This window comes from Lygodium microphyllum, chromosome 9, assembly GCF_053477565.2.
Source record: "Lygodium microphyllum isolate KBCC chromosome 9, Lygodium_microphyllum_v1.1.10, whole genome shotgun sequence".
Taxonomy (NCBI): domain Eukaryota; kingdom Viridiplantae; phylum Streptophyta; class Polypodiopsida; order Schizaeales; family Lygodiaceae; genus Lygodium; species Lygodium microphyllum.
The window spans coordinates 71118880-71140378 of NC_141143.1; positions in this window are offsets into that span (position 1 = coordinate 71118880).

Below are 21499 nucleotides of genomic sequence, written 5' to 3' on the forward strand. Positions count from 1 at the left end.
GTCAACCATGGACTGTCAAAGCATAACTAGCATCAAACGAGCATAAATTAGCACAGTCATACGGACATTGAGCAAACACCCAAGCATGTCAAACAAATCTGTCAGTAAGCCGACACACCCCTTGGGTAATAGGGCAAAGTGTACACAACACTGGCAAGACTTGACACAAAGAGGTGTATGCTCAGTAAGTGCGAAGCCCAAATCAGCCAAAGTACATGTATGCAGACCACGGCATATCAACCATGCAACATCCAAGTGAAGAAGATCCCAGTCTCAGAAGACTCAAAGCTCAATAGCATAAACCACCTGCTCAATGTTTGTGAAACATCCAACGATGCTCCCACTACCACAAAAGCCATATGGATCAAGCCATGAAGCTCAAGAAAGGCATATGAGAGCACCACTAACGAAAGATCCAAGACCAGACATCAATGAGACATCATGAGCATATAGGCTCTGTAGCCTTCAAGTATAGCATCCATAAACATCAACTGTATCCCAAATACAACTCTGGCAAGCCAAGAAATATCCCAAGTAAGTTTTGGGAAGCCAAATGCAAGCCAAGACAAGGCATTGGTAGCAATCGGCTCCAAACAATGTAGCAAGCAAGTAGTAGTGGCATAGGCCAAGCATGTCAAGACCGGTCAGACAAAGGTAACATACATGCCATATATACATCCAAGACGGAGCATCAAATGCATTCCAAAGCTGAGCTCGAGTGCAAATAAAGATCTGTAACCAAAGAAAGCTCGATGATGTACCCCAAAGGTCAATACTTCATTGTATATCCCAAAGACATAGCCCGAAGCCAATAGGCATAACCAAACATGAGGTAATAGGCTTCAGCCCACTATGGTATAGTAGTGATTTACTATTAAAAATTGAGTATTTTCAGAAAGGAGATCAATCTAAAATGATGGCATAACATGTGCCTTGCATCCCCCAAACAATCAGTCATCAATAGGTATCAAACCGCTTAACTAGGAAGCACCAACAAGCATAGGCATCAACTGCTAGTATAGCATTGACATTTAATGTTTATAGGCTACTATAAATTGTTTCAAAATATGCTACATGACCTCAAATCAATGTCCAAGGCTTGGGAAGCTTCAAAGCATGTCAAGCATCAATGCCAAGGGTGCCAAATTGATCCAGGCGCAGGGCATGGCCTTCAGCAAAGTGGGAGATGAGCTATCCAAGGAGCCTGTAGATCAGGCGCAAATCACACTGATCTACTGAGGGTTTCTGTTGCTATTGTTGTGCTAGTTAGGATGGTAAGGAAGCTCTAGGGGGTGCCCAAGGAGGCACACAACAAGCCTCAAGTGCCCAAATGCAAGAGGGAGCAAGATCCAAGCTCCAAGGGTTTGAGCTAGGGCTACCCTAATTGACTGCAACCTGAGAACTTCAATACCTCTATAGCAATGCCCTGGGGGTGCCTCAATAGGCCGGGAAGGTGCTTGGAAAGCCGGGGAGTGCCGGGAGCTCGGGAACGTCGGCTATGGTTACCGGGAAGGAGACCCAATGCTATAGGTATTTGAATAGAAGCTAAGAATGCCAAGAACCAAGCTCGAGAAGTCAGGAAGCCTCGCTCTGATACCACTTGAAAGGTGAGAAGGATCAAAGCTTGCTTGGAAGTGAGCTATGGTAGAGAGCAAGAGCAAGAAGAGAGAGAGACACAAGTGGGAACTCCAACAGTCATAATGTGTGACCGGGCCTTCCTTTATTCAAACTATCACTAAAAGAATAAAGAATAAAGTGACAGTGATGGACGCCCGCCACCTGCAGTGTGCAATGGCGGGTATTGTCAGTGTAGAAATACACGGATGGCTAGGCAGAGGCACCTTTACCCCTAACAGATGCTACACCGTTAATCGAGGTTCACTCTATATATCCGCAATGTTGGCTTTCAGATTTTGGTGCTTCATTTCATGTTATACCATGCCGTAAGTGGTTCCATTCCTACCTCACTATCTCTGGTTTAGTTCTCTTGGGTGATGACAGGTCACTTGCTATTGTTGGCATTGGGGATGTACGGCTACAGTTCTTTACTTGCATTACTTTTCTATTTACAAGATGTACATCATGTGCCTACGCTTACAAGTAGTCTTATGTATACAAGGTAGCTTGATGATGTTGGGTTTCATGTTTCATTTGGGGATTTTTCCTGGAACATCACATGTGGCAGACTTGTGCTTGCTAGAGGTGCCAAGGCTGGTGGCCTCTATCCTCTTGTAGTTGATGGGTCCTCTGTTGACCATGTTTTGTCAGTGGGTTCCATCCCACATGTATCTCTTTGGCATGCCTATTTGGGCCATATGTCTTTGAAGGGAATGAAAATGCTTTCTAGTTTGCAGTACTTACCGCCCCTTGATTATTCATGTTTTGATTCATGTGAGCATTGTCTTTATGGCAAAAAGACTAGGAACACGCATAAGAAGTCTGGTCAAACATGCATGGGTGAGCCCTTGGCATTAGTACATTTGGATGTTTGTGGGTCCATGCCCTATCAGTCTATGGGTGGTGCAAAGTATTTTGTGATGTTTATTAACGATTTTTTGTGTTAAGTCTAGGCTTATTCCATTAAGCTTAAGTCAGATGTCCTAGCTATGTTTCAGAGAATGCTTGCATTAGTTGAGAACCAAACTGGGCATTGGCTGAAATGCCTTAGGATTGACAATGGGGGAGAATATGTGTCACATGCCTTTGAGTAGCTATGTGACGAGAGGGGTATTAAGTGTCAGTTGACCGCCCCCTATACTCCACCCTAGAATGGTTTGGCTAAGCGGATGAATAGAACCATCCAAGAGCATGTATGCAGTATGCTTAGCCATGCAGGCCTACCACAAAGCTTTTGGGCTGAGGCAGTCAGTACAGTTGTGCATGTCATAAATGGATCACCTTCCAGTGGTTTGGATTTCTAGGTTGCAGAGGAGGTATGGACTGGGAAACCTCCATCTTATATGCACCTACGTTGTCGCTGCGCGTGGGGTTGAATAGGTCACCACATGGATTTGGCAAGAGAACTGGACAAGATAGATGAAGATGTGTCTTCAAGAGATAGGTGGATATAAGTGATTGTTTGTAGGTTCGAGAGGAGCTTCACAACCTTCAGCTCTCCATTTACTTTGTCTTAAATTGGAAAAAACAGATTGATACATAAGACGGTCGAATAAATGGATTAAGAGCTTGAAACTTTTGATCACAGATGGATGAATTGTAAACAGGAGTACAACTTCAATTGTTACAAGAATTGTCTTGCCCTTCCTTGCCAATGAGTATAGCTGCCTATGTCAGCCTAGGCATGAAAAAGATATTCAAGACACTTTCTCTTTTCAATTGATAATGAAGATAGAGGATCAAGAAGAAGACTGCCTATTTCAGTCTTTGAATAAATCACTGTAGTTGGATTTATATGAAAAGTTCATGAGTCTCATGACTCAAATCAATGTAACTTAAATTAAGTAGCTGCATAAAATCTTCATATTTTGGATTGAGTGTTGAATTCCAAAGTACTACAAGAAATCTCTAAAAGACTTCTTTAGTCCCTCTCTTGAATGAAGAGGAAGAAAGATACTGTTGAACTTGTAATGTTTGGAGTTGAGGTAGACTCTATGTTTACAGATTTCAACCCATGAATATCCTAGTTTAGCCTGAGAAGAAGGGTTCAAAAGTTTCTCTTAACAGTGACAAAAAATGTTCTTGAAGTTTATTCACAAAGAGTAAAGTTCGTAGATACTCATATGAACCAAGAACAATCCATGTTCTACCAAGATTAAGGAAGTGGTTCACAAGTAAAGCTTCAACCCATTAATTCCCTATTTTGGGCAACCAAGAATAAACCAAGATGATACAAATAATCTACCAAAGAGTGTCTTCAATGCCCTTTCAAGGCAAGAGTGTTTAGATGCAGGATTTACAAGAGCAAGTAGAGCATGTACTCTTCATAAATCATAAGAGTAGAACTTGGAATATTAATGAGACAAGAATCAACCCAAAGATTGTGATGGGCTGATTGTGATGGGCTGAATATGATAGTTTAAAATTAGAGTTTTATTGTCTATGAAAGATCTCTTCTTGGTAAGGAAGAGAGACTTCATCAACTAGTAGGTTCATAAGGAACTGCCCTTCTTTTCATCTACACAAATACATGTACCTCTTGAACCATACAAGAGGTGCCTTGAAAAACAGAGATTTAGCCCATAAAGAGAGTAATGGGTGACATATAACAGTCCAAAATAGAGCCTTTATCCTTTCCAAGATCTCCTCTTGATAGAGAAGAGAGTTCACATTAAGAGATAGGTGCATAAGACAGTGTCCTTCTCATTTACTTCATAAACACAAGTACCTCTTGAATCAAGCAAGAGAAATTCAATCCATTTAAGAACATTCTTGGGCCTTTCAGTTCAGCCCACATGTCTTGATAAGACAAATCAAGAAGTGGAACAAGTAGCCACTTGCAAGGAGAGAGTTGTTACTCCATAGATTAAGACATAACCAATTATCAGAGCTTCCTTCCTTCTACTTTCATGAGCATGAATAATAATCCCTAAATGGGCTACTGCCCTCCTTTTTATACATATTCACCCTGTTTTTCTCAGCTAAGAGTGGCCTTTCATTTTCGTAAATGCGTGGGAAGAGAGACACTTACAGTTGAAGTTGAGTCTTCTGAAATCACTTGTGGTTGCATGATATGAGCTTCCCCTTTGTGTGGTGGCTTGGCCCTCTTCCTCTTCTCTATCCATGGCGCCCTGATTCAGTCTGAGTTCTGCCCGAAAAAATGGTGCAAAAAATGGAAGGTCTATGTAGCTCTATTGAACCATAATAAGTTTACATAAGCAAAGCTAATGCATACACAATGTCCCACACAGTTGACTTAGACAGCTTCAACCTCTTTGTGACTTTGCTTGTGAATACACTTGAAACTCTTGAATGTATAAGTACACATCCTCTTCATTGGCTTTTGGAAAATATAATCCAAGGGATCCTACCAAGTCATCTGCTCTTGACCATATTTCTCTTGTTTAATGTTCCATGACTTACAGAACTTGTAGTGTCTTTATGTAAGCAATGTAAGGATAGATAAGAGTTAGTAATCAAAATCGATCATCTAGTTAAGGACCCATAATAAATTTATTATTTTTTAAGACAAAGAGTCTCCATCTTTATTTCACCATGCCATATGCTGGCAGACTTAAGCTTTTAAGACTTATTACACTAGGCAAGTCTCTATGTAGTATGTCTAGATTTTAAGTGACGGAGTGATATATGTAAAGGATAAAAGTTTTATGTTTAGACCATAGGCAAAGAATCTCATGACAAGGTGTCTTTGGATGTGAGGCATTCTGCCATGTGCCCAAAGACAAGCATACTAAGCTAGATTCTAACTGTGTCAAATGCATTTTCTTTTGCTATGGAGATGCAAGCGAAATGGGTTACCGCCTTTGGGATCCGCAAGGGCGGAAAGTCATCCACAGCCATGATGTAGTCTTCCATGAAGACAAGATGCATAGGCGGCCTAAGAAGGCGATAGAGGTATGCAAGGCTATATTCCAAGAGGAGCCATGTGCTCCTGCACAGCCAGTGGGACAGCCTGCACAGCAACAGTTGGTACACATGGCCAGGGTGTTGAACAGGATGCTAGACATGCAACAAAGCCTCCAATGAGATGATCTACTAGATCTAGATGTCCCACCTGATAGATTTGAGCCCTCGATGCATTATATCTTGGTTACAGATGCAGAGGAGTCTCTCACGTATGATGAGGCTATGCGCAGGGGTGATATCACTCCTGGGAGAGGGCTATGTAGTCAAAGATAGACTCCCTGCATAAGAATATGACTTGGGATTTGGTTGCATTGCATCAAGGAAAGAAGGCTTTGCCATGCAAATGGGTGTACAAGCTGAAAAGTACCCCTGGAAACCCCAAGCCGGCTTATAAGGCAAGACTTGTTGCTAAGGGTTTTAAATAGGAGCATGGAGTTGACTTTGATGAATCTTTTCTCTTGTGGTCAAGATGACCACCCTATGCTTGGTTTTGGCCTTAGTCGCACAGCTTGACTTGGACATGTATCAGATGGATGCCAAGATTGCATTCTTGCATGGAGATTTGCATGATGAGATTTACATGGAGTGGCCTAAGCGCTTTGCAAAACCTGGTAGGGAGCACCTAGTGTGCAAATTAAAGAAAAGTCTTTATGGCTTACAACAGGCACCTAGGGAGTGGTATCATAAGTTTGATGCCTTTATGCAGTCACAGGGCTACAGCATGAATGCTATGGATCCGTATCTTTACACGAAGAAAGCCCGTGATGGCTCATTGCTTATTTTGGTACTTTATGTGAATGATATGCTAATCGCAGGTAAATCTCATGATGAGCTGGATGCTCTTAAATATTAGCTAAAGAAGAGCTTTGAGATGAAGGATTTGGGACATGCCTCTCATATTCTTGGTATGTGCATTAAGCACGACAGGCATTAGGGACTACTATACCTATCACAGAGGGAGTATATTCATAAAGTCCTTGAGCATTTCCGCATGCAGGACCTGAAGCCTATTGGCTATCCATTACCTTCTTATGTGAAGGTTTCATAGGCCGATTATCTGTAGACAAATGAGTAGAGGGCTGAGATGGCCAAAATCCCTTATTCATTAGTCATGGGCAGTTTGATGTATGCCACGATAGCCACTTGTCCAAATATTGCCTTTGTAGTTGGTGTTGTGGCATTGAGTATGTTGCAGCCCCACTGAGGCTTGCAAGGAGGCCATATGGTTGGGTCATTTGGTTCATGACCTTGCGATTGATTTTATACCTATGTTGCATTCGGATTCTATGAGTGCTATTCAACTAGCCAAGAATCCAGTCTTCCATGTGAAGACCAAACACATTGAGGTGAGGTATCATTTCATACATGGGGCCATGGAGGACAAGTCTATTGACATTTTCAAGATGTCCACTGACAAAAATCTTGCAAATTTTCTCACGAAAAGCCTCACTATTGAGCGCTTTGCCTTCCTCAAGAGATTGATGGGCATTGAATAAGATAACGTTTTTCCTCATCCTGTTGTACATGTATACATTGTACTATTTTTTCTTTTTTTTTCACTCCTCATTGGGGCAAATTTGCCTTTAAGTGGGAGGTTGTTTGGGGTAAAGGTGCCTCTACCTAGCCACCCGTGTATTACTACAGTGACAGCACCTGTCCGCCACTGCACACTGCAGGTGGTGGGCACCCATCACTGCACACTGCAGGTGGTGGGTACCCATCACTGCACACTGCAGGTGGTGGGCACCCATCACTGTCACTTTATTCTTTATTCTTTTAGTGAGAGTTTGAATAAAGGAAGGCCCCGGTCATACATTGTGACTGTTGGAGTTCCCATTTGGTCTCTCTCTCTTTCTTGTTCTTGCTCTCCTACCATATCTCTTCCAAGCAATCTTCAATCCTTCTCTCCTTTCAAGCTTGAGAGAGAGAGAGAGCTACATGAAAAGAGCTACAGGCAAAGAGGGGAGATTTTTCTTGGTGATCTTTATCACAGTGTGTTTTGGTCCTATGGGTATGTTCTAGATGCTTGTCGATCAATGTTAGCACCTTGGTTGTAATCATTAGAAAGGCATGTGTATGATTTTTTAAGATTTTCCATCATTCTGTAACCCGTTGTTGTAATCGTACACTCACCATAGGGTCCGATTTCCCTAACCGAACCATCTGATTTTTATCCATTTGGACACCCTTCCCTTGTCCAAGTCACCAAACTTGGACACTCGGACCACACTTGTCTACTCAGACACACCTCATTCATCTGAGTCTCTAGACTCGGACCACCCTATTTAGATCATCCTATTCAGACCATCCTTCTCAGACTTGCCAATCAGATCATCTGACTCAAACGACTATCCGACTCGAACTGCTTGAAAACAAGCACTCAAACTTAAATAGTCACTCAACCCCTTAAACTTGGACCATCTGAGTGTTGACAACTCGAACGAAGCTAAAATCGGAGAATTTGATTCTGGAAATCGAATGACCGATACTTAAATACTAAAAACAAAACTTGAGAGATGACAAAAATAGCATTACCTAGACCCCAGACAAAGCCCAACCTGGAGCTGAGCAACACCCCCATAGGCCTTCAAACATATTGAAAGGCTCATAGAGCCTCCAAAATCCAAAAATCGTGACTTGGTGGCCTAGGAAGCAACTGCAAACACAACCTCTTGGACCACCCATCTGAAATGTCTTAAAGGACCAAAACAAACATGTTAGAACGACCACCACCTGCAGTGGGAGCGGACTAGAAAAGTGTGTGTTGCACCACATTGCTTTCATCACACTCACACAATTTCATAAATAATCGCTTGAACTACACCTAGAAAGCTAAAAGCCTGATTTCACACTACGCACAAAAGGAAGCACCCCATGAGCACGTGAGTGCACTTAAAATTGAGAATTGTCTGAAATAACAAGGCACTCATATGCAAGATAAGAAAAACTAAATGAACCCACTAATAGGAGAAGACCCTCAGATCTTGAATGCACAACCAAGGATACTAAGCCTCAAAGTAAGCCTCTTGGAGAGCAAAAGGAGTTGACACAATTAGGGACTTAATCTTACCCGAGGAGTTGATCAGGTTGATCGACACTCTAGTAGCCTAAGAGACCGACAAAATGTTAGGATCTAGTACCAATCCTGAAAATAGTGAGCTTGACATGGGAGACTTCCCAGTCGACATCCGAAAAATGATAAATCGGCACGATTTGTAGACCAAAACAGAGCACCATGGTAGACCAACCGAGGACATCATCATGGACCTTGAGGAAGAGCAGAGATTAGCAAAGAAAGTGTTGCAAGGCATAGCCCCCTATAATCAGGAGTAGCAAGCTCAGAGGTTGTGAAGCAGGAGATAGAAATGTGAGAGGTCCAGTGAGTTTAAGCAGTTGCCAATAGAAATAGGATAGGACCCAATGTTAAGAGAGAAAGAGCACTTGAAGCCGATCTCACATTGAGTGAGCTTCTCATGAAGCATAGTTATGGAGCAGTCCTAGCAACTTTGTTGCTAACAAGACTAGGTATTACTTCGAATTCAAAAAGCCAAACAAAGATACGCGTAGTTGCCAAGCAACTCGATAAGTATTAGCCCGATAATAACCCATATAGTTTCATAGAGCAGTTTGAGTGGGTATATAAGGTGAACAACCTAATGGACCTTTGCTCAATGCACACAAGCTTTTGGTCTTTGCCTTGGAGATAAAGGACGGATGTGGTACACTAGTCTAGACAATGCCAAGCAGAGTAATTTCAACAATCTCAAGATCTCTTCATCAAGATATTCTCTTGAGGCAAGGAACTCAGATAGTCGTATTGTTCAACTAATGAATGTCAGTCAAAAGGACAAAGAGGATATTCAACCTAGCGAGCAAGCGGTCTCTACCATATCATTCATAAGTGTAATTAGGAGTGAAGAGCTTTACGAGGCCTTGGTGGGCAATTTGAACCTGCAAAGGGATGTGCTAGCTAGGGTCTTTGAAGAAGCCATACAAGTGGATGACCTGCTCAAAGAGAAAAGCTCAAGGACCAGAAGCCAAGATACCACAACCTCTAGAACCTCAGCGAGAGCCACGACCGTGGTGAGCAAGAGATCGAGCTTGAGCGCCCAAGAGAAAGGAAAGAGTATTGACCGAAGCCAAGAATTGGTGGATGTAAAGCTAGAGTTGACCAAGCTCCAAGAGATGATAAGGAGACCTAACCAACCTCACATGCAATGCATACATTGCATAGGAAATCACCTCTCAGCCGAGTGCATGGATCCTAGATCCAAACCTTGTGCCAACTATGGTAGGTTTGGCCATGATGCCATGTGTTGTTGTTTACCGAGTAGATTACCATATGCACAGCCTTACAACCAACCATACTACTTGGGAAATAGGACACCACAATTCAAAAAGGGAGCTCCATTAGCTCTTTTAGCACTCGCTTGATGACGCCAAGCCAACTGTCCCCAGAATGGACATCAACCCTACTACAAACATACATAGACCACCTGGACCCTTTGTGGCCCATCCATCGAGTGATGCTCTAGTGCATTATGTCAAGGATCCAAACAATGAAGAGGCATAAGTAAACTCTTATGTCTCCTATGATAAAGAGAGTAATCCCGTTCTAATGGATTTTAGACTAGTACCGGTGATGGTATTAGGTCGAGGAAGGGGTAGAGGCCTAAGAGGTCAAAACCAAGAGCCAATCACATGTTGGACTTGTGGCTACCTAGGACACATCTCATCTCATTGCCCTAAATGAGAGCAAGCTAATCAAGAAAAGGCCAACTTGAGATACCCTGAGTGTGGAATCACTCATTTGTATGTCGAGTGCCCTAAATGAAAACCATCCACTAGTTTAGCTATCGTGCCATCTATACCTTTGGGGCTATTTGGAGTTGAGATACTTGATGGCAAGGCCACTCCCATCTCGTTGAATGTCATGAACAAGGCATAGAGACAAGGTAGGCCAGTATCTCATTATCTAGACCTAGCAACCTTGGTGCAGCCTCCACAAGAAAAGAGGAGTCGTAGGAGGAGAAGGAAGAGAGCTGAGACAAAAGTCACACTCAAAATTGATAATGCCACTACACTATCGAAGGGTAAGTAAGTCATGGATGTAGTGAAAACAACTACTCCTAAGACATCAAAAAAGGGGAGTGCCAAGGTTGGGAAATATCCCGATCTGAGGCACCAATTGGAAGTGGGTGAGAGAGGCCCAAGAGCACCTAAAGGATACCATGCCCATCTTAGAAGAGGAGATCGATGAATTCTCCAGTGTGAGCATGCATGTCTCACCTACTTGCATAGAATCTAGAGCTCGAGTAAGTTACTCATGAATATATGTGTACATCACGTGGATTCAAAATAAAGGTATTTTTAAAATACCATTTTTATACATTTTCTACATATAGAAGGGTGTAATATAAAGGGGTTATTTATAGATTGAATAGAAAAGGATTATGTTTTATTCAAGAAAAATTCACAGATAAGGATATTTATAAATAGGCCTTGAATGCACGTGATGTAGACAATATAAATATAGTAACTTCCTCGATATCTAGAGGAGCATCCGCACCCCATGTAGCACGACAAAGATGAAGCCTAGGTGCTACAATCGAGTAGACTACCCAAGAGCACTGGCAAAAGAGTGTAGAGCATAATGAAAGGCAAGCGGCTAGTAGCCTGCTTACAACGTTGATATGGACCCCTGTGACTACCAATGGGAGATCTGCTTAGGCAAAGTTCCTCATTATGGTGAGAGTTAAAGCAATGAGTAGAGGGATCTAATGAACTAGGAGTAGCCGATTTGCATGACCACGATGCAACCATGCAAATCTCAATCCTAACACTGAATTTAGTGCCTAAGTCCTTGCATGTAAATGCTTTTTGGGAGGACATAGAGATTCATGCAGTCCTACTAGTGGTAGCATTAGGAGATGTCACAAGAAAGGGGATCATAGACACAGGAGTGGAAGTCAGTGTGCTTAGCCATGTAGTCCTACAAGCATAGGGTAACATGCCGATGGAGAACGCAAGGTTTAACATCACGCTAGCTAATGGCATGAAAGTTAGGCCATTCAAAGTGCTAAAGGACTAGCCCTTGAAAATGGTGTGTGTCTAATTCTCAGTGGACTTCATAGTTGTGAAGGGAGTAGACATCCTAGCTATCAAAGGGTAAGACCTGATCTTCAGTACCACTTTGCATGATGGCCCAAAAGCCCTAGCAGATGACAAAATCCTACCCCTTTCCATATTCCCTCTAGCAAACTTGAGCTCCAAGGGATTCTTGAGTACTCAATGAGGGAGCTAGTCGGTAACCCAGCCACCAACCTCAAGCCACTCCAAGACCTCATGGATGAGCCAAAATGGCAATGGACAAAGGTGCATGACCTAAACCTCATGTACAATTGGATACTGATCACGGATGAAAAGAGGGTTGAGAATAGAGACCAAGATAATGGACGAGTAGTCAAAATGTAGCGATTTGGATGATGAGTACGAGGACTGCTACTCCTTGAATGAGAAAAGTAAAGAAGAGATCAACATGATGGAGTATGATACAAATAGCCGAGTGATCAAACAAATAAGAGCTCCAAGCCCCGCAAAGAGCCCACATCCAACACTTTTAGAATTGAAAGAGAAGTCTTGAGAATTGAATGTGATCACACTTGGTTGGATAACTTAGGCATGACAAACTATGAGCAAGCAAGGCTAGTCCAGCCTAGTGCCTTGCCTCTCTTTAGAACAAAATCAACCTCAAAGTTGCAATTATAGGGATTGCAAGTTTAACTCAGAATCAAAACTAAGCTCTGAGAGCAATCCGAAGATACCTTGACCACCAAAAACCAAACACACCAAGGGGGACTTGCCGGTCCATCTAAGGCACAAACGGTTGAAAGAGGAAAAGAGAGGACAACCAAAGGGGTTGGAGGCCAAACAACAAAGGAATCCCTAGGACCTACCAAAGTGCTTCACTAAATTCAAGAAGGGAGATAGGATAGTGATCTTGTTGGGAGTGAAGAGGCATGGACGAGCAAGCAAACCAATAAAAGAGCCTACCAAAGTTAAGGAAGTCAACTTAGCAAGGGAAGGGGAGAAGCCTAACTTCTCCAAAATTTGGACTATTGTCGACTTGCCACCACCAACAAACTACAAGGGAGTTTAGTACTTCTTGGGACACACAAGGCACTATCGGCACTTCATCTTGAGTTATGCATTAATTGCTAGATCACTTTACAAGTTGCTGATCATATTTGCATGGACCGAGGAGTGCCATCGTGCTTATGAGGAATTGAAAAAGGCTCTCACTACCATGCCAATTCTACAAGTCCCAGATTGAAGCATAACATTCCACATGCACATTGATGCGTCAAAGTTTTTCATGGGAACTGTTTTGTGCCAGTCTGGTGAACACAATCTTGACTATCTGGTGAGCTTTGCTAGCAAACAACCCACAAATATAGAGATAAACTACTCCACAAAGGAGAGGGAAGGCATAGCCATGATATTTGTTGTAAATAAATTTTGGCATTATCTTTTGGCTACGCCTTTCACATTCTTTGTGGACCACCAAGCTTTGTTTTATCTTGTAAACAAACCCTGCGCTACAGGATGCACAGTTTGATGGACTGCTTCTGCTTTTAGAGTTTGACTTCTCTATGGTTGTATGAAAGGGAAAGCAACATTATGTGGCCAACCACATGTCTCTCATTTCCACAAGAGAAGCCATTGGACAAGGGATTGTAGACAACTACCCAATCCACACATGTTTAGCATGTCTAGCAAAAAAGACTTGTTTTCAAGGAAAACTTAACGCCATATTGGGCAGATGACATAGTCCAGATCTTAGAGCACAGATTACCTAAGAGACCTATCAAAAAGGCCAAGATAAAGTGCCTTATCCTTAAGATTTAGCCCTATTAGTTAATCGATGGCCAGCTCTATAGATTAGGATAGGATGACTTATTGTGAAGATACATGTGTGAGCACTAAGTGCATGATGTGCTAACTAAAGCGCATGCTGGAATCACTAGAGGGTACTTTAGCTGAGATACCACAACCTACAAGGTGCTACAATCTCAACTGTGGTGGCCCATCCTATTCCGCGATGCTACCAAATTTGTAAAGTATTGTGATGAGTGCCAAAGGACCAAGGTCCCTATTTGTAAAGATAAGATAAAGTTGACCCCGCCGATCATAGCACAACCACCCTTTGAAAAATGGAGAATCTACTTCATTGGGCCAATCAAACCCGTGGCATAGTACTTCTAGGCCAAGTACATCATAGTGGCCACTAACTATCTCTCATGAAATGGGCCGAAGCTTGATCCACCAAGAAGAATGATGCTAGGACTATGGCTAAGTTCCTTTGGGAGCAGGTGATCTCACAATTTAGCTACCCCATTGAGCTACTTAGCGACCAAGGCACACACTTTATTAATTGAAGTGATTGCTAATTTGCTATCCACATTCCTGATCATCCATAGGAAATCATCTCCTTACTACCCTCACACCAACAATCAGGCAGAATCCATAAACAAAATCCTATTTAATGTCCTGACTAAAGTGGTATCTACCTTGAGCAACACCTGGGATAACAAGCTCATGGTAGCATTATGGGCCTATCAGAAAACCTACAAGATGGCAATGGGGCAAACACCCTTCAAGCTAACCCACAAGACCAAAGCAATCCTGCCATAAGAGTTTTTCGTTCCAAGCTTAAGAGTAGAAGTACAAGAAAGATGGGATGGAAAGGAGGTATGGAAAGAATACCTAATAGAGCTAAAATGTCTTACACTAACACTCAACTCTTAGCTACCAATGCGCTAATCTGTGAAAAAGCATGATGCACGTTTTGAATTGACAAGCATGTCAAATAGTGTGGCTTTGAGTAAGGCGACCTCATGTTGCTGTACTTTGTGAAGGGCCATAAGCAAAAAATGAAGTTTAGAGGATTAGGGCCTTTCAAAGTCCACAACATTAGTCAAAGCAGCAATGTTGAGCTCAAGACCTTAGAGGGCGAGGGCATAGGCTTCTTCAATGGTGGTCGCCTCAAGAAGTACTACCCTCCAACCCATCCATTGCATGAGCCTCAATGCTGCAACTGCCTATCAATGTGAGAGTGGCCACTATCATAGAGATCGAGGACACAAACGAGGAAGCAATAGAACTTTCTTACTTGTGAATAACAATCACTGTTCAAAAAATACACACCTTTGATGTGATATTAATGAGGGAGCTAACTTCAACATCCTGACCCATGAGCATTGGACTCTAATTGGTCAACACCAACTATAGGCCATGAATGCTAAGCTCGACCCATTTAGGGGGTAGTCCTACCCACTAGCGAGAGTGCAAGGTAGCAGTCTGTATCGAGATTGAAAGCCTCCCTATGATCTTCTATGTGTTGCCTAACACTAAGGCCGCTAGTAGGGAATTGCTGTTGGAGCTTGTGCATTCAAAAAGCAAGCCCATTGCAATGTTGACTATGACTCGCAATGCATTCACTTTGTTGTTGTTGGCAGTGTTTGCATAGTGATGCCTTTAAGCAAGGGCAACGTGGCTCCATCTAAGCCTACAGAGTCTAGTGCAAAGTCTAAGGAGGGGGGTCGTGACTTGTCCCATCCCACCGAGACAACCGCAACCCAAAGAAAACATGGCCCAAACCACTGATCCGTAGCTCAAATGAGTATCTAAATGACAATCATGGCCACCTAAAAGCCAACCTACACATGAACCCATAATTCCCGAATGTCATGCCCTAAGCCTAGGAGACAAAGTCGGTGGTATAAAACCAAACAAACGGCCAAGACATGATGGGTGCATAAAGCCATGTTGCGTGCTCAAGCCTATTATGAAGGCAACAACTGGATTTGGTTGCCTAAGATCATGAGTGGCATGTGCGCCCCCCTCAACTACACCAACTTCTAGCCCACCTCCAAAACCTTCTAAGCCACATAGAATTAAGAAATTACTTAAACTAAAAGCCACCAAACCCATAGAGCCTCAACAGATCTATCAACCAAAACCACAATCTGCTTCCCCCTAAACCGATGCAACCCGACACTCCTAGTGTCTTACTATTCCACAAGCATGAAGTAATGCAACCTCAAAGCCCGAAGACAAGCCCCTCACACAAGTCATTGATGAGTGCCCTAGTGAACCAATCCACGCACGAGGCATGAACTGTTGAGTTATCTAGCCCAGTCAAAACCCAACCTCTCACAAGCCTTAGACCCTCTTATAGGCATCAATTTATTCTCACTTTGGCCTTAGATTTAGCCAAGAACATGGGGGATGACTTGGTCACTTGCATTAGATGTTTGGATACCACCTTCACTATGCTTACTAAAAGCTACGAGTGGTTGTGGACTTAGGTCTCCTCAAAGAGCCTTTAGCAATTGATGTATGCACGCTACCGTGCCCCTAGGAAGAATATAAATTCATGTTCATTAAAGTCCCCATCGTAGCTGAGGAATTGATCACCAATGAGATTTCTCGAGAGCAAGCTCGTAAATCAAAGGCTAACCATCTCATATAGCAAGAGCAAAGTCTCTACCACAAGCCAAAAGCTAGAAGAACTTAAAAACACGGACGACACTCTCTCTTCCTTTCTACATAAATGGTGTGCTCTCCATCTCCAATGGAAACAAGAGGGCTGCACAATTATGACCAATGCCAAGTAGAGACGCGCTATCAAAACCTCTGAGTATGACCCCACTTATGTAGCTCCTACCTCCTTGAGAATATTGGCCATCACTCACAATTGACCTTAGCATTTAGATCAAATCCTTACCGAGGAAGAGCTACACATCACCAACACAATCAACTCCAATGACTTCCTAACTGATGTCCTGACCTACATTACACATATAGGCATTCGACCTCACGACATGGACCAACATGCTCACTTGGAGTATAGCCCATACTTCTACTCTTAGCTTATGCAAAACTAAAGCACTACAACATGTGCTTAATGCGCTTAATCCTTCATCCTCCAATCCTATGAAGGATTCACATCATTCCCCTGAGGGAGAGGGGGTAAGGTGGAAAAGAAGACATGTCTAAAAATCTCAATCGAATTTTAAAAGCTAAAACAATAGATGAAGGTCAACTTATAATCAAGGAAAAAATTGGGAATTTTTGTTGGAATGTGTGGACTGCTTGAAGAAAAAGTTTTCATTCTAGACTTAAGCATTTCACCTTTCCATAGCTTGCATTCATTATCTACTTATCTTGTGGCAAAGAGTTGTCTCAAGAAAACTAATGGTAAGCTATGATGTCATGATAGGAATCCGACACGGCAGGTCAAGACAAAGGTAGCAAGCATCCATTCATGGAAGAAGAGCAAGAGAAGTATGGCCTAATGGCAAAAATAAGGGCCTTCAATCAATTTAAGTTCAGGAACATCCTAAACTTGGAAGACATGACCATGGAAGAACAAGTTGTGAAGCAAATTGTCGACCAATGCAACTTAAGCAAGTATGTAGAGAAGGTCAGACAAGCTATGGATTACAGCAAGTGCATAGAATTCCTACAAAATTTTGATGCTAATAAGAACCGTAGCACTGTAATAGTGAGACAAGGAGAAGAAACCCATAGGGTTGAAGTTGACCTGAGCCCCAAAATGGTGGAAACTGTTGGGCTTGGTCAACAAAGTTGAGAGGTGGCCCAAAAGAGATGTCTACAGCACGATAGAAATGGGCAAGGCCCTAGTCCCCAGTAGCATCAATGAAAGAGTCAGCCTAGCCGACATTCTAGACCCTGAGATTAAGCTGCAAGTGAAGACAATCCATGCTCTACTCTCCAATCATAGCTACAATGCTTTAATAAGAAGGATTGGAGTGCCATTGTTGGAGAGCCGTGTGGCCAATTCCTTAGACGAAGTGAATTGGAACGGCTATGTGTAGAAGACCATTGAAGCTTCAGCAAAGGCACTAGCCACAGATGTAAGACTAGCATGTGGGGGAGTCCTCGGCTCTTCCACAATGGGGAAGGCACGGAAGGAACCATCGACCAAGGCCTCAAGCATAGGGTTTGGAGCTGTGCTCATACTGCAATTATCCAAGAGGCTGTTGGAGACCTAGAAAAACCTAAAGTAGTGGTAGAGACTCCAAAGCACTCCCTTACCCATGAATCACTAGCTCAATCACCACTATAGATGTAGACTCCAGTCTCCTTCTCCATAGGAAACCTAGGAGACAAAGAAGTAACAAGGGTGCAATGAGAAGAAGCTGAGCAAGCTACAAGAAAGAGAGAAGCATTTCTCTAGGCCTAGCAACAACAAGAGGTCTCAAGCGAAAGGAGGGTTCAACTCTATCAAGCCAAGGAAAAGGAAAGATGAAGGTGGAAATTCCAGGGAAGAAGAAGGAGACAATAGCAACTAAAGGCAAAGACTTAGAAGCTACAAAGGAGGAGTCGAAGAAGCTGGAGGATAAGTGAAGGAAGAAGTAGGAGGAAGAGAAGACGTTGAAAAGATTGAAGAAGAATCTCGAAAAGCATAGGAAAGAAAAAGGAAGCCGCCAGAGGAGGAGGAGACGTTGAAAAGAGAAGATGATGAGTAGTTGGTTTCCCTGGCCACAAGGCTGTCAATTGAGGAGGCCTCCTGCACTCAAGAGCCAACAAAGAGAAGCCCAATGAAATAACCAGGATCAAGCACCGTTGCAAAAGAGAGGGCTCATGGACCCATCATTGATGAACAAGGGAAATGCCTCGCTACACGCACCATCTCCAACCTCCTTGACTATCACACCTACCACCACTCAAGAGACCTCAAAAGTCCAAGTGGACTAAAGCAACGTGGTGGCATGGGTGCAGTACTTGCTAAGCTCAAAGCAGCTAGGCCCAATGCCCAATGGTAGAGCTCTTGTGATAGTGACAACGAGGCCGGCTGTAGGGGACTCTAAGTCTAGAAAGGACCCAAAGAAGCCCAAAGTAGAAGCATCAACAACATTCGTGCCACTAGACTTGCCACTATCAAGTAATTATGATAAATATGTACAGGAGCCCCAATGACAATTGGAAAAGATGAAAGAGGAAAGAAAGGCTGCTATGGCAGAGCTAGAGATTGAAAAAGAGGCGTTTGATGCCTATTAGCTCGAGAAGACAAAGTGGATGACTATTTATCAAAGGCAGCTAAATGACCTAATGAAGGAGTTAGGAGAAAAGAAGTGAAGGTGAGAAAAGAAGAAGAAGGCACACAAGAACTCTAGTTGCGAAGGATAGAAGAGCAGGCTAAGGAGCTCCAGTTGGAGAAGGTAGAAGATGAAACAAGCTTGGAAAAGGATTTTTCAAGTCTCATGCAAGGACAAAAGGACATGGAAAAGGTCCTTGAGCAACTGAAGAAGACCACGGATGAGCTCATGGAGGAGGTGAAAAGAGTGAAGACTCAAGCTCATGCACAATACCATAAAGAGAGAAGGCAAAAGGAACAATTGCTCAAGGACTTGCATGAGGCCAGGGCCCAAAAGGACAAGGAGTCAACAGAAAAGTTGCTAGAGGCAGAGAACCAACTCCTCAAGTCTCTCCAAGGGTAGGAAAGACTATATGAAGAGTTGAATTGCCATAAACAAGACAATGAAAAATTTCTTGACATCTAGAAAAAACAAGAAGAACTGATGGCAACATTATCAAGAGAGCTGGGTGACAGTCAAGGAAGGATAGAGAAGAAGGTCAAGGCCTAGGAAGAGAGAAATCTTGGAATGGTTAAAGACCTAGACAAATGCCTCACTCTAGTAGAAAGTGTAAGGATCATGGCAGAAGCAAGGGTCAAAATAGCAGGATGTGGGGCTAGAGATCCAACAAGACTTCCTAAATATAGTGTTTCATGTAACTCAAGCAAGAGATGAGGATGATGTAGAAGGCCTAAAGAAGAAATTGGAAATCACAAGAAGAGCCATAAAGTATGGGCTCGAAGAATACACCCCTAGAACCAACTCAGCCCAAGTCTAGGACAACAAAGGCATATTCTACTACAAGAAAGGCTCTCTAGAGAAGACTTAAAGTAGCTAGGAATTAGACGCCAAGGACAACAAGAACACCCAACCACAACCACCACCCAAGTAGAACCACCAATGGAGGAAGGCCCTGATTTGGAGCTGCTTGATGACCCTGAAGGGAAGTTTGCTAAACAACAGAGCCCACCCCTACATCCATCAACAAAAGTAGAAGGCTAAGAAGAAGACCCGACTGCCATGGAAAGAATAATCGAGGCAAAAAGGAAACATAGGGAATTTTCCGATCTCACAAGGAGAAAATTTAGTGCCTTGCCACAAGCAACACCTGATGTCCAAATGTTGCAAATTGAGAAACAATTGCCAATCAACTAGGGACGGGAGTTGAATCATTGGGAGCAGTGGGAGAAGAAGTGCACATTATTAAAATTTGAATTCTTCTATTGTGATGCTCTAAATAAGGTACTACCTCCACAAGTGGTTGAAGGGACCATGCAGCTCTCCAAGCGGCTAGAAAAGCACTGGGAAAATGAGAGAGTCAAAAATCCCACATTATTGTGGAGGAGAGAACTTGCCCAATACTGGGAGGATAAGGTCACAAAAGAGCTTAGAAAGATCAAAGGCTATGAAGCCTAACCTAAATAGCACTGAAGAATCTCGGGCACTAATTTTGAGGCATGGATGGCTTTTTGCAACACACTACCATATGAAAGGGATGACTCCACCTACATGGCTTACCCGAGGTGCCACGATGTGGATTTTGACCAAGGGAAGCATGGTAGGTATGACTTCCCTTTGATCTATAACATCAATGTCTTTAGCCTTGAAGAGTGCCTCTTTTTGGAGCTCAAGGCCTCCGACCTTCCATCACTCACTTCCTAGATGAGTTCACAGCATGCCCTGACCCTTGCCTTCCTTACCACCTGTAATTACCTCCATCTCTTGCGAATCCTATTAAAACAAAAGCCAATACTACAGAAAGAGTGCCTACCACTGCTCTATTTTGATATCAATGTAGGGATACATAGCTATGCAATTACCTGCCTAATGTTAAGGGCCTCTCTCTTGCCAACATTTTACATGAGTCTCTTAGAAAATATGAGTGATAGTAGGTTCTCGAAATGTAACCATCCTTTCCACTCTACTACCCCACTCAATGTAAGGATTAATCAAAATGGCTACATGTTAAGCCATGCATTCCTTAGTAAATCCCTTAGGCCCCCTCATGGAGGTCCTAAAGAGCATGAGGATGACATCTAGCTTGTCTCCTCCTACTTGTACCAAAAAGAAAAAGAAAAGAAAGGAAAAGGAAAAAGAAAACAAAGAAAAAAGAAGAAAAGAAAAGAAAAAGAAAAAGATAAGAGAAAATGATGAAAAAGAGAAAGAATAAATAAAGTCCACTATAACATCAGAGTGCCACAACCACTGCACCTAGGTGTGTCGGATGGCCTCAGTTGGTTGGCTCGTGCCTAATCCCCTAGCCCCTTTTGTTACCCCACTTCACGCTTAGGGCTCATCATGGATAGGACACACCTAAGGAGGTCACATTTGCTTATGGTTAGACTTGTCTCCCTAAGCTATGCCCACTGCGCCTCCCCTTTACTTGAACTAGGTCCTCAAGTGTGGAACAACACGCCAGGTTGCTTGCAGTTTTGACCCAACTCCTAGTTCCACTGGCACGGACACAATGCACTACATGGCAAGGTAGACACACCCCTAGGAAATGCACCTTCTTTTCTTTTTCCGATGAATTTGACCAACCACAACAACCCATCGACTTCAAAGGCCCCTTCACCCACTCAATCCACTCTCGAACTCTAAAAAATCAACCATTTTGATATGCTTCTTCTCCACGTCCAATCCTTGTAAGGCCCCATCATTGACCTCCATGACAACCCTTCAACCACCACCTGAGTCCTCATCAACAAAATCCACAAGTGCCATGGGACTAAAACTCAACTAGCAGGGGGTAATGTTAACCCCAATGTAAAAAAGGCAACAAAAAAAGA